General features: G+C 46.1%; 1 long non-coding RNA gene across 1 annotated transcript; it reads right to left on the bottom strand.

Annotated features, from left to right (window-relative positions):
- Nucleotides 1-466: 466 nt before the first annotated feature.
- Nucleotides 467-4,450, bottom strand: LOC144108373 (uncharacterized). The gene is made up of 3 exons (XR_013309477.1): nt 3,187-4,450; nt 3,042-3,104; nt 467-2,871 (listed from the first exon to the last, which is right to left on the bottom strand). It is a non-coding gene; the product is annotated as an uncharacterized LOC144108373 (long non-coding RNA).
- Nucleotides 4,451-14,330: the final 9,880 nt, after the last annotated feature.

Raw genomic sequence — 14,330 nt, 5'->3', positions numbered from 1 at the left:
CAAAACGCTAGGTGACATGCTCTCCATGTATGTCGACGTTCAGCACAAAACTTGGGACGAAGTGCTCCCATACGTCACCTTTGCATACAATACGGCCGTTCAGGAAACGACAAACATGCCACCGTTCCAGGGACTCCGGAACTTTTTTGGGAGTGGTGGGGGCAAGCCTGGTCGTGTTTCTATGTCGTATTTACTTATGTATTTATTTTTGTGTCAATATTTTATAATTATAATATTCTATTGTTATTTATTTATGTTACATTTCATTAGTGATAATGTTAATGTTATCATTAATTAATATTATTAATAATTTAATGAGTAATTTCAACAGTATTAAATTTTAGATATTTGCATTCTTGCTTATTCTGCATTATCATGCACTTTAAAAATGGTTTGAAATTTCTGAAGTTCCCAAACCATGCGCAGACTAAGCAAATGACGCGTTCGAAACGAAAAACGAACGGGTGCGAAAGCTGAAAAAAGTCTTTTATTTGTTTCTGCATTCGCTCCCACAGTAAGGTAAAGCTTAGGCACTAAGTACAAGAATATTCCCACGCATTGATGAGCTTCGTGGCTGGTATGACAAGGGGGTGTCGGGCAGGAGAGGATATCAAAGGAGGCCAAAACTTGCTGTTCGTTCTGCCGTTCTGGACACGAACTCTTTCATAATGACATCCAGTTGCAGGTCCGCAGCTCTCCTCTTGTGCACGTGCAGCAGGAGAAGGTGCGTCAGCCTCCTCTGCGTCATTCGATTGCGCAAAAATGTTTTTACTCGCCTCAGGGCACTGAAAGAGCGCTCTCCTGAAGCAGCTGACGCAGGTACAGAGAACACGAGTTGCAGGTACCGTACAACTTGATCCATCATTTCACGCATGTCTGCAGACTTCCCCTGTAGAATTTGCAAAATGCGTTCGCTTGCGGCCGGGCCCTGGTCACGCAGGAGCGTTGGGAGAAGCACGAGTTGCGCTGAAAGTCTACTGGTGTCAAAATCTGCAGCGTGTGCTCCTAAAAGCTCATTTAAGTCGTGTGCCGCGAAGTTTCGACCTCCAGCAGCGTCAGTCAGAATGCGCTCCAGACTAATCAGCTGCTCCATGCCAGGCTGTTCGAATCGCCTTCGGATCTCGCTGGTAATCCGATCGATAGGGGCAAAAAACTCTTTTCTATGTAATGACTTGCAGTCAAGCGCTGCAGGCTCCTGAGGCTTGTCTGTGAATTGAATCCTTCTCGGCGGCTGCGAGACTCGGGGCACTCGAGGGTCCTTTAGCCCTAACTGTGTTGCTCTTGAGTGCGTCCGCTGCCATAGGACGCCAAATGCGGCGTCAGACCGTAGCCTGTACAAGCTGTCACAAAGAGCCTCTGCTGCCTCTTTTGCTCCTGCAGCGCGATAAACTGGGCGTTGAAGCATCCTCGCTAGCTCCTCGCATGGGCCAAATAGGGCTATAGAAAGGTTGATGCCCAATAAAGTTTCTAACTTCCCCAATACTTTCTCATAACCTTTCAGTGCTGTCTTGCTGGTGCCAATGAGAGAGCTTTGAACTTGTACCAGTTCCTGCAATGTCGCCTGCACCCTTTCATAGTTCTCGATAAACCTTTCCATTGATTTCACTCTTACTGTCCACCTCGTTGGACACAATGGTAGCAAAGTGTTCGGCCTGGAACAATCCTGCTCATTGGCATCATTACCCGGAGGAAGGACAACGTTCGAATAAACAGTCTTCCTGTTTTTAGATTCGAGTATTGCATGGGAAACATCCTTTACAATGTTCAGAGCATCACCGACAACCTCGCAGTTCCTTGCGACCTCCTGGAGTGCCAAGTCTAGACAGTGGTTACTGCAGTGTACAAATATTGACCGCGGTTCAGAGTCCGTGATCCTTTTCTGCACGCCGGTAAATCTGCCTGCCATATTCGCGGCCCCACCAAAACAGTGCCCCCTTAGGTTATGGAAGTCCAGACCTAAACGCAAAATCATGTCCTTCACGGCTCTATACAAGGTCTCAGCTCTACTGTCTGGTGCATTGTACATGCCAAGAAATTCCTCACGAACTTCCATTGTAATCCCATCTACCCACCGCACACAAAATGTGAATTGCTCATTCCCTGTTACATCGGTAGTGCCGTCAGCGATTATCCCACCGAAGGGAATACATCTGACGTCTCTTATGATGCCCCGCTGAACGCTGTGAGCCATAATTTCTATAAGCTCGTTCTGTATGTCGCTGCTCAGCCATCTATCTCGCTGCTCCATCCATCTCTTCAAAGCAGGCACGTCTTGTGATCGTTCATCTAGCAGATCAAGAAGGTTTCTGTCATCCTTTGTTTGCCCTTGCAAAGCTTGGCCTGTGCGGCATAAGTAGCGGACTGAGCTTACTATAGCGCGCAGTGCCTGCCTGGCTTCCTCTTGCTGTCTGCTGCTGTGTTGAGATAATAGCTGCACTACGTGCATTCCTTTTTCTCTCGACAGTTGGCGACTTGCGGAGACGCAGTGAAATTGGCTCTTCTCGTGGCACTGAAACTTTTCGATAGCCTTTTTCCAGTTATTGAAACCAGCGCGAATAAAACATGGTTCCACTCCTGCAACGTTTCCTCCTCTTTCTTTGAAGGCTATGAGGCACACAGTGCAAAAGACGACGTCGCGCTCATAGTTGTACGACAACCATGTGAATTTCTGGAACCATGCATATTTACAGGACCTTCCGGTTTGGTTGCTTGGAAATTTGTAGCCCTTGGGAGGCAGTGATGGGACATCCTGGGGCGAGTCGTCGCATCTTGCGGTTTCCACCGGAGCGCAGGCGCCGGAATTCGATGTAGTCCGGTCCAAGTCTGTTGTGAAGGAGGGCTCTCCATCTAGTACAACCTCTGCTGGGTTCTCTGCAATAAGTGAGATAAAAGGAATTCTTAGCCGACCACTGTATGGATCTTTTATTTTTATTATCCCTTCAAAGAAATAGTAAGAGAAGTTGAAAAAATGCATCAAGCGCTAAATGTTCATGAACTGCTCATGAAGAGCATGGTATAAACAAAATATTGCAAAGACGTACCGTTAATACTTGTTGCTCCTATCGCACGGTCAGCTGGCTGACTTTCGTGAGAATCGTTTCCCGCTGCCAGCCCGATGACAAATACAAAGGGGCATTAGAAACATATCAATAAACAAAATGGCGACAAAAATGTGGCGCAATATACCTTGTGAACCCTCAATTCCAAGGCATAAACGCTTCTGTGCCGGCACGAACAAGTTGTCGATCTTCTTTTGAGACCCCGGCATCTTCCGAGGCAACGGCATTGTAAATCTGCAGTTAAATCAGCAGGCAGGCGCACGATAAAAAAAAATGCTTCCACTTGGGCGCACGCTGTACACAAACGAACGAAAAAGAAGCGGAGCTACGCGCACAGCAGCCCGCCGCTGCCGCGCGCCGCTGTAGAAAAAAAAAGGTGCAATAAAAATGAAACGCGCCACTGTTAAGCCCCCTAGGCTAGCGTAATTTTTTTTTCTCTTTAGTCCCGCGCCTCCTCTCCAGTGCGGGCGTTCTACACTGTGCGCACGCACACGTGAGCGTAAAGGAACAAACAACCACAAACAGAAAGCGCAACCGCGTGGAAGCGTAGCGTGCTGGCACTGCTGGCCTCTGTGTCCAGGCTACATTCCAACCAGCATTCAATCAGAATGAACAACCAAAATTGTTGGTTACTACGTGTTTTCAACCCTTTCTCAAGGTAAAAGAAAAATAGAAGAACAAAATTCCTGTTCTACGCCCGGGGCGCGTCTCTGCGCCTACACGCACGTGCGCTTCCCACGTTCGAGTCAACGGAAAGAGGAGGGGGGGGGGGGGGGGGGGGGGGGGCGCAAAGCCAGCAGACCCCACCCCTGTCAACCACGCTCCACGGTAATTGCATCCCCACTTGGTCAAAGTGCAGATATGGCGGCTGTCTGAGGTTGTACGCTCCTCGTAGAGCATCTGTCGACGGCTGCGTATTGGTATGGCGGTGCGGCGCCCCTGACCCTCGCGAGCTGATCTCTTCGTACACTCTTCGTTGTTACTCGCTCGTCTGGTGGAGACATTGCGGTCGGGTGTGATGAATGACATCGGACCTTGTCTCTACAACCTCATCTTCTCCCTTGCGTCCTTTCCGTCCCCCTGTTCCCAGAAGAGCACGTCCCGCCACCACCGTAGGGTCAACAACCTGTTTTGTCCCCAAGAATGGGTCTCTCTGGCTAGCCGACGGAACAGCGGCGCTCGCCGCTCCGTCTAAAGCGCGTCGCCTGGCGCCCGCAAAAACTGGCGCCACGTGCATTCCAATGCCCACGTAGCGAACTTAAAATAGCCTCTCAAGGTCCTTCGGTATCATCAACAAATATAGAATTCTTTTACCTGTCTGGCTTAAAACATTCCTGTACTATTTGCTTATAGAATCTCGACTCCAGTATTGTTTGTTAGTTCGGTGCACCACGACAAAACCGAATACTACTACATTCCTCTTTGTAAAAAAAAAAGGGCGATTCGTGCCATTTAGTGTTTAAGAACTGAAGATCACACGTTGCATTACTTAGTAGATTCCAAAATACTTCGTTTCGAAGACATAATTTTACTTCGAACTGCTGTGTTTGTTTCCAAAGAAATAAAGTCAAACTTGAATTATTTCAATACAAAATTCATTAATCATGACGCATACTCCCTCAGACTCACACGCCCTCATACTCATACTCAGACTCATACTCCCTCAGTTTTTAATCAAACTCCCGTTCATTACACCTTATCTCAGGATTTCAAAACTATTCGTTCCTTTAAAAGTATTATTAGACTTCACCTTCTTTCAACTGTTTGTACTTGACATTTGTTTTAATAATTCCTATTTGCTCGATGCATTATGTTTGATATACCTGGCACTATGGTTCTTTGTTATTTTTTGCATTATTCAAGAAAAATTTCCCTTTTAATAAATGCCTTGGTTTCTATTTTAAATTGATACATGTATCTTTCTTTTAAACATTGCCCGCAGTGCTGCTGCTGCTGCAGTAAACGTATCTCTGCACTTGATATTTCCACCCGGTGGTGCACGAAAGCACCCGATGTCAGAAGCCCCGTGTCAAATGCCCCGCGCCGAATGCCCCGCTGCATTTGCCCCGTTTTCAAAAGCCCCGAGTTCAGAAGCCCCTGGCACGACTGCCCCTTTTCAAATGCCCCTTTTAGTGTTGATAGGCTGTCGGCGAGGATGGTGTTTTGATTGGGAAGTGGTGGCTTTTGTGTATTCAATGGATTTGATGATGGCCACAGCCTCGGCCTCAAAGTTAGAGCTGTATTCAGAAAGTTTAAATAGTTTATACTGTGTGATTCGATTCTTTTTTTGGGAGAACGTTATATGCTAGGCCACAGCATGCCTCTGTTTTCGATCCGTCGGTGTAAATATGCAGGTCTGATGGTGTAAGGGGCCCGGAAGAGTAGTTGATTTCGATGCGTTGCGTTGGGTGGGTGAGGTGGAGGTCCGTTTTCGTGGTGATGACTGAAGGGGGGATAGTGAGGGTGTCGTTTGTAAAGGAAGGGTTGTTATTAAGGGCGTTGAAAAGTGCGTTTTATCTTTCGAATATTGTGAATGGTGGGTACGTTTGCAAGTATTGGGAGGGCTATGTTAGGTGTTATTCTGAAGGCTTTGGTGATTCTGAGGGAAGCGTTGGATAGTTTGTATTTTCCTGCGCACTTGTGATGTTTGTTTGTACCGGACTTGGAGTACAGAATGAAGCGTTCAGTCGCCCTGGTGTAAACGTCCTTTAGGTGTTTTGGTGCCATACCTCAAGTGTGTCCTGTGAATCGGCTGAGGTTAATTGTTAGTGTTGAGATTTTTTCTTGGATTCGTTGTGAGATAGGAAAGGAGAGTTTAGTATATTTAACTTTTTCAATATATCGAGGATATATTTTTTTTTTCGGGGGGGGGGGGGGGGGGAAGGTTACATTTGTTTCCTATGATGGGAATTTGGCATTTGTGTGTGCTGAATGATATTTGTTTGTTTGTTGGCCATCTCTGTACTATGTCAATATTCTTTAAAATTATAAAGCACTAGAACTTCAGCACTTATCGAAAATTCGATTTCAGCGTAAGCGGTCGGAAAGTGAGGAGGGGGGGGGCGGCGCCCCCCCTGGATAAATGATGGGGGGGACGACCGCCCCCCCTGCCCCCCCTGTTCCGGAGTCCCTGCACCGTTCCGTCTCGTTTACGGCCGCGACCTGACCACGATGCTAGACGCCATGTTACCGCATGTGGACGACATCGACCCGAATGCGGATCTTCACACCTTCCTGCACCTCGCTGAAGAGGCTCGTCAGCTGGCCAGGGTGAGGATTCTCGACCAACAATGCCGAGATGCCCAACACTATAACCTCCGACGCCGTGATGCTCGGTACTCATCAGGAGACCGTGTGTGGGTCTGGTTTCCCATTCGCCGACGCGGACTTAGCGAAAAGCTCCTCTGCCGGTATTTTGGACCTTACAAAGTCATCAGGCCACTTGGAAACCTGAACTATGAGGTCGTTCCTGACGGCTTTCAGAAGACTCGGCACTCCCAGCACCCTGAGGTGGTACACGTTGTCCGCCTCAAGCCTTATTACGAGCGGTAGCGCTAGAGCTTGACTTACGGCCGCACAACACGTGAACATCCCTTGGTGAACTTTTTTTTTTTCAACACACCGGCTACGCATCGGGACGATGCTCTTTTTTTTTCCGGGGGCCAGTGACACAGTGCATTCCGCATTTTCGCTTAGCGCTGACCTGAAGCACGCGCCGTCTCGAAGAGGAAGCGGAGGTGTCAGCGATCTTGAGCTGTGGTGCAGACGTTCGTCGGATCCTGCGTTCCTGTGTTCAGTGATCACCGCATTCACGCGTGACAATATGCGGAAGCTCGCCTCAACATGCAAAAAATGTCACAAGAAGAACTGCAGGACAAGCTCTTCAAAACTAACATTCCTAGTGTTCAGCTGACGGTAACGAAAGAGTGCGTAGCAGCAGCTAAGCTAGCTAACAAGAAAAGCCGCCACTAGACGGAGGAGTGGCTTCTAATGTGTTTGCTGCTGCATATACACAGCCCATTAGCATATTGCTTTCTCCAAGACAATGTACTCCCTTTTCCCTGCGTAACGACAGTGCGCAAGTACTTAAGCATGATAAGGTTCAAGTGTGGTCTGACACGCGGTTTTTCACGGCAATTAAGAGAAAGATGGCAACTAAGGGTAATTTCCAGCGTCATGGGATTCTTGTTTTTGATGAAATGCACGCTAGAAAAGAAATATGAGTCCATTCAGTCGATGACATACAGTGGTTTTGTCGATTATGGCAATACATCAGAGGCTCATGACGACGTTGCAGACCATGGACTTGAATTTACGTTTCGCTCATTCAGCGACAAGTATGCTCAGCCAGTCGCAGTGTTTGCAAGCAAAGGCCCGCCAAAAGGAGCCGTACTTGCACAGCTCATCTTAAAAGTGATATTTTTGCTTGAAGAAGCGGGGGCAATAGTCGACGCGGTGGTCTGCGATGGCGCTAGTACAAATCGTTCAATGTGGAAAGAGTTCGGTGTGAGTGGAGCGCTGAAGAGTTTTAGGAACTATCTGACGGATCCTGTTGATGAAAACCGTAACCTGTATGTGTTTTCGGACGCGCCCCATCTCATGAAATGTGTTCCGAATTGTTTGCACGAACAAAAAGTGTGGATGAACGGGGATTGCGTTCAATGGACGCATTTTGATAGGCTCCTTGTAGAAGATTCTAAGCAGCCAGGGAACTTGCGTGTCTGCCCTAAATTAACTTTTTCCCACATCAATCCTTCAACGACTGAAAAAATGCGGGTAAAGCTGGCCACTCAACTGTGCAGAATGAGTGTATCCAAAGGATTAGAATTCTATTCACAGAGGCACAGAAGGGCTCGAAAATATGACGGCAATGGTGGAATTCACGCTGAGGCTTAAAATTCTTTCTGAAACCCTGAATCGAACTCATCCAAAGGAGGGCGTCACCGTTGGAAGCAAAGATTTAAGAGTCCTCGCTTCGTTGCTGTATTGGCTAAATAACTGGGAAAAAGAAGTGGTATCAGGAAAAATATCTCTAGCAAGTTTCCTCACCGATCTAACCGCTGAAGGTCTTCGCGTGACTATTGTGTCCGCATTGGAGCTATCACGGTACCTGTTGAAAGAATGCGGTTTTAAATACGTCTTAACCGGAAAATTTAACCAAGACGTGCTTGAACACTTCTCCGGTGTTATCCGGCAAGCTGGAGGTTGAAATGACCAGCCCTCTACGCCCACATTTCTGCAACTATATAATATGCTATCCGTCTATAGTCTGATTAAGCCCCCTAAATTCGGGAATTGTCAAGTAAACAACATAGAATCTGAGCATGGTGTACCTGTGCTAACACTGAATGACTTGAAACTTGCTTTTGATGGCAATGCCAAGTCTGAAGGGCATGTTCATGTGCTGAAAAAGAAGCTAGATGGCCTGGTTGCTGTTGAAGCCCAGGCTGACCATGTGTTCGACAAGTTGAATGAAGTACCGGCAGCTGTCGACTGTATAATTTATTACTTATTTGGCTCTATATGCCGCAAGTACATGAAGAGTACAACGTGCACGAAGTGCCATGAAGGATTATTGGAAGAAAGGGCCCTTCATCAACAGCCGGAAAGCAGCCATGTTCTGTGTAAAACTACAAAAGGCCTCATGTACCCAAAGCGAAGTCGGTTTCACTTCCTCCATGCCACTGAGATAGAATTTCAGAAGCATGCGGCTCCGATAAATACCTATGAATTGTCGCTGGACAACGTGCTCAGCTACGAGTTTCAGTTCTCCTGTTCCGAACATAAAGAGGAAGTTACGGCAGCCATGTTACACAATTATGTATCCATGAGAATGAGGCAATTTTGCAAATGCCAGATATCTAATACAAAAAATAAGACACAGGAGCTTCGTAAGCTATCCAAGCTTCAGTAGGTGAAAATATGGCTCCTGTTTTGCTGTTTAAAGGGCGGGAGTCATGAATACCTTGGTGTGCATGAAATGTGCACTGGTGTGCCTTTTTGTTTATGCATCAAAAATTGTATTCTAAAATTTGTATTCACCGCCAGTTCTGTGTACATGTCAAATAAAAGGCTAGCCGCACAGCATCTTCGTGGTTTTACTGGTTATGTTTTTCTAGATGACCTCAATTTATTTGGTTAAATTCGTGGCCTTTAAAAACCAGGTGAAGGAAATTATTTTCCACTGCCTTATCGTGTACCTGCGATCCTATGCAGTTTACGTGAAGACTCAATGCTTGTTCTGTCGTTGTGCACGGTTTTGCCTTCCCGTCTGGCTAAGGCAGGTGTGCTGTAGTACTGCGTCCGCTATTATTTGCACATAATGCTGCGACGGCATAGGCTACGGTAAATAATGACAAAACACATTGCGCTCGACTCGCATGATCCTATTGGCAACGACGAGGGCGAACGCTGCAAGGTGCAGGGCATGGCGAAACTCGCGGAACATGAGCATTACCCATTGCAAACAATTTTCTGCCTCAGCTTTACCAACATTCGTGTCTATTGCAAATTGGGTACTGAATGCGCGCGTTATTATCCATTTTTTCGCGTCCATATCCGCTGTCATTTAGCGCCTACGTTTCAAAACTGAGGCCCCTTTGCGCTTAGCGCCATATGTCGAGGACAGCGCGATGTATTTACACCCTTTTTCTGCCTGCGAAGCGTTCGTCCAGCTACCTAGCTTCTTCTTCCATCGTGGTGCAGAGGACACACGAGGGACGGAGCGTCGGCGTTTGTCGTTGTCTTCTTCGTTAAGCGCCAGCCTCTGAAGATTCCGGAGCCGAAGGCCAGTCTTACAGCTGGATTTATATATTTCAAAGTTTGGTTAGAAAATTCTTGGCATTTAGCTTGGCCTTTAGTCCGTTTTTTGTTTGGCTTTGTTTTCATGCTGCAATGTGTAAGCACGTGATCAGGGGCATGTTACTGCGGGCTGTATCAGCAAAAGATGCAGCACAAACTGCCCAAAGTAATTCTGGATGACTCCAGTTTTGAAGATGAAGTTGTACTGAAGAGAACTATTGAAGGAAGAACGACGAAAGAATGCCGCCCTCCTCCACAAACTCAGAGAAATAAGGAACGGCGGAGCTCCAGGCCAGCCATGAATGAATTGAGGACACTTTCCTCAACAAATTTGGTGATAAGCAATATGACTTGAAATCTTAAAAGTGGGTGACGAGGGTTGTACATGTAAACCCTCATTGTCTGCAGTTTTCGCTGTCCATCATGTTGCAACATCCACAACCACAAAGGGAAAATTGGCACAACGCATGCTATTACGATAGTCGCCGTATTAAAGTTCGAAGTTGATTCAGTGAGCCAAAAATCTACACTTTCACAATTGGCAGCGCTGCACAAAATATATGCCCATCGAAAATTGAGATAGAGATTTGATCATTTTGAAAAATTATATGATACATTTTGTTGCTATCAGTGCACGTTAAACATTTTTTATGTAGTAAAATAAAATTATTCCGCAGTTTCATATAACTGGCATCAGAAGCACGTCAGAGGAGCGCAGGCATATGTGGAGTACATGTGCACCTATCTGTGTTGCTGTGGGTACATCATGTAGAAGGACAATAACCGTTGCGCAGTGGTGCCCATAGCGAATATCAAGGAGTTGGCACATGATAATTCAACGAATTTCGGTCCTCGGACCTACTTGGCCAACTGGACCGATAGAGAAGGAGAAGCACATTTTTACCCGGCCCGCAATCTCATGCTAGGAGGCTATCAACTCCACTTGTCTTTGTGGTGGCAATTAGCACTCATCTTTATATATGTTCGTCTTGATTGCAGTGCTCCTTCGAAAATGACGTATATATCACCAACCAGTTACATGGCCTGTTCTTCTATACATGTCTCTATTAATTAATGATTATCAGCCTGCTTTATTTCGCTCAGTGTGGATGCATGGTAGTTATGATGCATTGTGGGGTGCCAACGGTAAAAGATGTGCGGGTTTTACGCAGTATGGGGATGATGGAATGATATGCGCACATTTGTTCTTTATTCAAGTAGATGTTGGAAGGAGGAAATAATTTTAAGGCTGCATGTTAAAGTGAATTACTCTGTTAGGATGTTTTTAAGCATGCCTTTACAAAAATACTGCTGCTCGCAAGAAGGAGGAAACGTTCTGCATGGTGATATATTTGCTTTGTTAATGGTAATTTAATAAGACATATGTGCTTCCAAGTTTTTCTGCTTATTGATACTGCGGTCTTTTTACTCGACCTTAGCATATATGCTCAGTCTTATTTTTAACATTTTAATTTTAACATTTTAATTTTAACGAAGATGATGGCGTCACATAATTAATGCTAAATCACGAAATTAGGTACTTCAAAGACTAATTAGTATAATTAGTGATGACATCGTATGTGTGACGTCAAACGTATAGTCACGTGACGACGATGTAATATAATGTCACACCTAGTCACGTGACAACGATGTAATTTCACGTCATACCAGGCCCCCGCCCACTCTCCTCCCACCCCTATTTCAGGATCCATATGAATCACACATTACTACACATGCGCGCATGACGCATTACAAAGAGTGCCCGCAACCCGGTCCACATTAATGACATTCGGACTGTCAAGCAGGTAAACGCGCTAGTCATCATGTATGTCATACTGCAAAGATATGCAGTGACACATGCCATTGACCCTCGAGATGATGGCAATGATGATGATGATGCTAATAGTGTATCTTCATGAGCCCGGGGAAGTGCGATATACCGTTACCAAATTAAAAGTTGCCAGACTAAGATTAAATGTATTACCCAGCAACCGAAGACGATTATTGCGCGGGAAAACAGGAATACCTGTAGCTAATAAGTAAGGATGATGATTTTGATGTTCCTGGGAGGTAAATACCCTCCCTCGTTTCCGCCACTTCCCTCCAGATGACTATGGTAATGGTTTCGAAATCCTGGGAATTCTCCGATGACTCGGTGATCCTGCGGCATTTTGAAAGAAAGGGTAGATCACGTCTTCGAACACTGTGCCGACTATTAAAATCACTCGTGTCAAAACAACTGTCCTAGAGTGGGCAGCGTGAACCACCGTCTCTGTCAAAAGCATCACGGCTCTCCGCTTAAATTTCGCCACAGCGCAATCTTTTTCCGCTCCCCCTCCCCTAGCCCCTGAAAAAAAGAAAAACACTGCCTAAATACTCATACTCCTGAACAGAATACTGGGCACGATTTCGTCAACCAGTCTGAGATAAGCTGCTTTAATTCAAGCATTCGTTTTCTTTCAAAACTGAATTAATCAATGGTACGCCAGCATCCTCGACGTTTTTTAGCCGTTAGCACCGCATGAGAATTATGCGAAGCCGTTTAAGGTGAACGATGGGTCTCTGCAAAATAGTTAAAGGAAAGATAACGGGAAGTGCCTGGTCGTCTGCTAGGCAGGCCGCCAGCTTAACTGGTCCCATACGAGAAAAGAAAAAAAAACAGAGATTGATTGCAAACGTACAAAAATCGCACACTAAAAACAGAAGCGAATAAGAGTGCGCCGCATTAAACGTCATATTAGAGGTTTTGAAATTGCGACTCAGCAACCCAGCGCCAGCATGTAATCAGTTCTATTCACACATCTTCATTAAAAAATAAAGGAAAATGAATCAGCTACCACATCACAATACATTCATTATATTTTTGTTTTTTTTCACCGCTGTAGCACCGCTATGTTGGTGCGTTCTCCTCGTGTTGCGGTGTTTCGGCATAATGAGCGAATTTTTGAGAAGGAACAAGGAACCGGAGACCAAAAGAGAGGTTATTCCGACGGATAAAAAAGTGAAATTATATTCGTACCGGCTTACATTACAGAGCGGCAATATACAGAAGTAGTGTGAGATTCGAAAGGGGAAGGTACCGATCAAAAGCTTCGACGGAGTTAAACACGTTTTTATGGCTTCGTGCTTTTTTAATCAAATCAGCAGGTGTCCTTGTTAGGAACCGCCTGAATCATATTCTCTCGCCTCTGCCGACTGCTCCAGTTCCTGTTAAGTTTGCTTGCAATGTACAGCAGGATCCCTTTTACTCGACTGCAAGGTAAGAGCCTTGACGCAGCGCCGGCAACGAGCATGAACACGAAGCAGTCTTGCTTGGGGCCATCCGCGCTGAGACCAATTTATTGCGTGCTTAAAGAGACAGTGAGGAGAAATCAAGTTGGCTTGTATCGATAGAATACCAGCTCCTGATCACAAAATGTCAATCTTATTGAAAAGAAAGGTCTTATAAGGTAGAAAATAATAATAATTGGTTTTTTGGGGGAAAGGAAATGGCGCAGTATCTGTCTCATATATCGTTGGACACCTGAACCGCGCCGTAAGGGAAGTGATAAGGAAGGGAGTGAAAGAAGAAAGGAAGAAGGAGGTGCCGTAGTGGAGGGCTCCGGAATAATTTCGACCACCTGGGGATCTTTAACGTGCACTGACATAGCAAGAACCAATATACAGGTACCGCCGCCACAGGCCAATCTTGCAAGTACAAGCGCGATGACGTCATACGACAAGAGACGCCACCTGGGAGGAATTTTCCTTACTCCATGGAGCCACGAATCTCTGAGGCTGACAAAGGAAGGTTGCGCGGTTCAATATTTAAGTTTTGCTTCGAAACCGATTGTGCACTTTTATCACACAAGGAAGACAGATAAAAGACAACCTGAATCTTGGAAGCAAAGGAGCCCGATGCTTGGTGGCGCCACAGGCGGCCAGGACAGTTTCGGTTCGTTACGGCGCTTCGCTTCTATGAGCTTTGCGTGCCTCGTGGTTATGTTTTTTACGCGCCTCGATTTACAACCGCCGAACAGCAGAGGAACTCCAAGTGCCGCTTCAAGTGCCAGTTAACCTTTGAAGGAGCCTGTAAAGGCTGGTCAGATGATCGCCACGGTATATGGAAGACTACGATGGCACGATGGTCGGTGATCGTACAAGGCAGTTAGCAACATAACGAGCACTTGTGTCTTCGTGCGCTCGCCCGGCGAAACGTTCCCGGCTGCGCCAGTCAACTTCGAACTACTTAACGGAAATCGTTTATTAGGGACGGGAGACAAGATACAAGGCAGTTAAGAGAAAGATATTTGGAACCTGCAGAGACCGTGACTCCGCTCTCCTCCAACTCGTTTGTTTGCGGCTCCATTCAATAGCCTCGGCAGTTAGGCGTAGCTGTTCTCTTCGAGCTTTCAGCTAATTTAATCCATTCACAGTACACATCTGAAGGTACATGCAAGTGAGCAAGAGAGCCCGATCCAGTGGACCCCG

Source organism: Amblyomma americanum, chromosome 1 (genome assembly GCF_052857255.1).
Source record: "Amblyomma americanum isolate KBUSLIRL-KWMA chromosome 1, ASM5285725v1, whole genome shotgun sequence".
Classification (NCBI taxonomy): Eukaryota; Metazoa; Arthropoda; class Arachnida; order Ixodida; family Ixodidae; genus Amblyomma; species Amblyomma americanum.
Note: the sequence above shows the minus strand (reverse complement) of the source record. Positions and strands in the feature narration are given on the sequence as shown.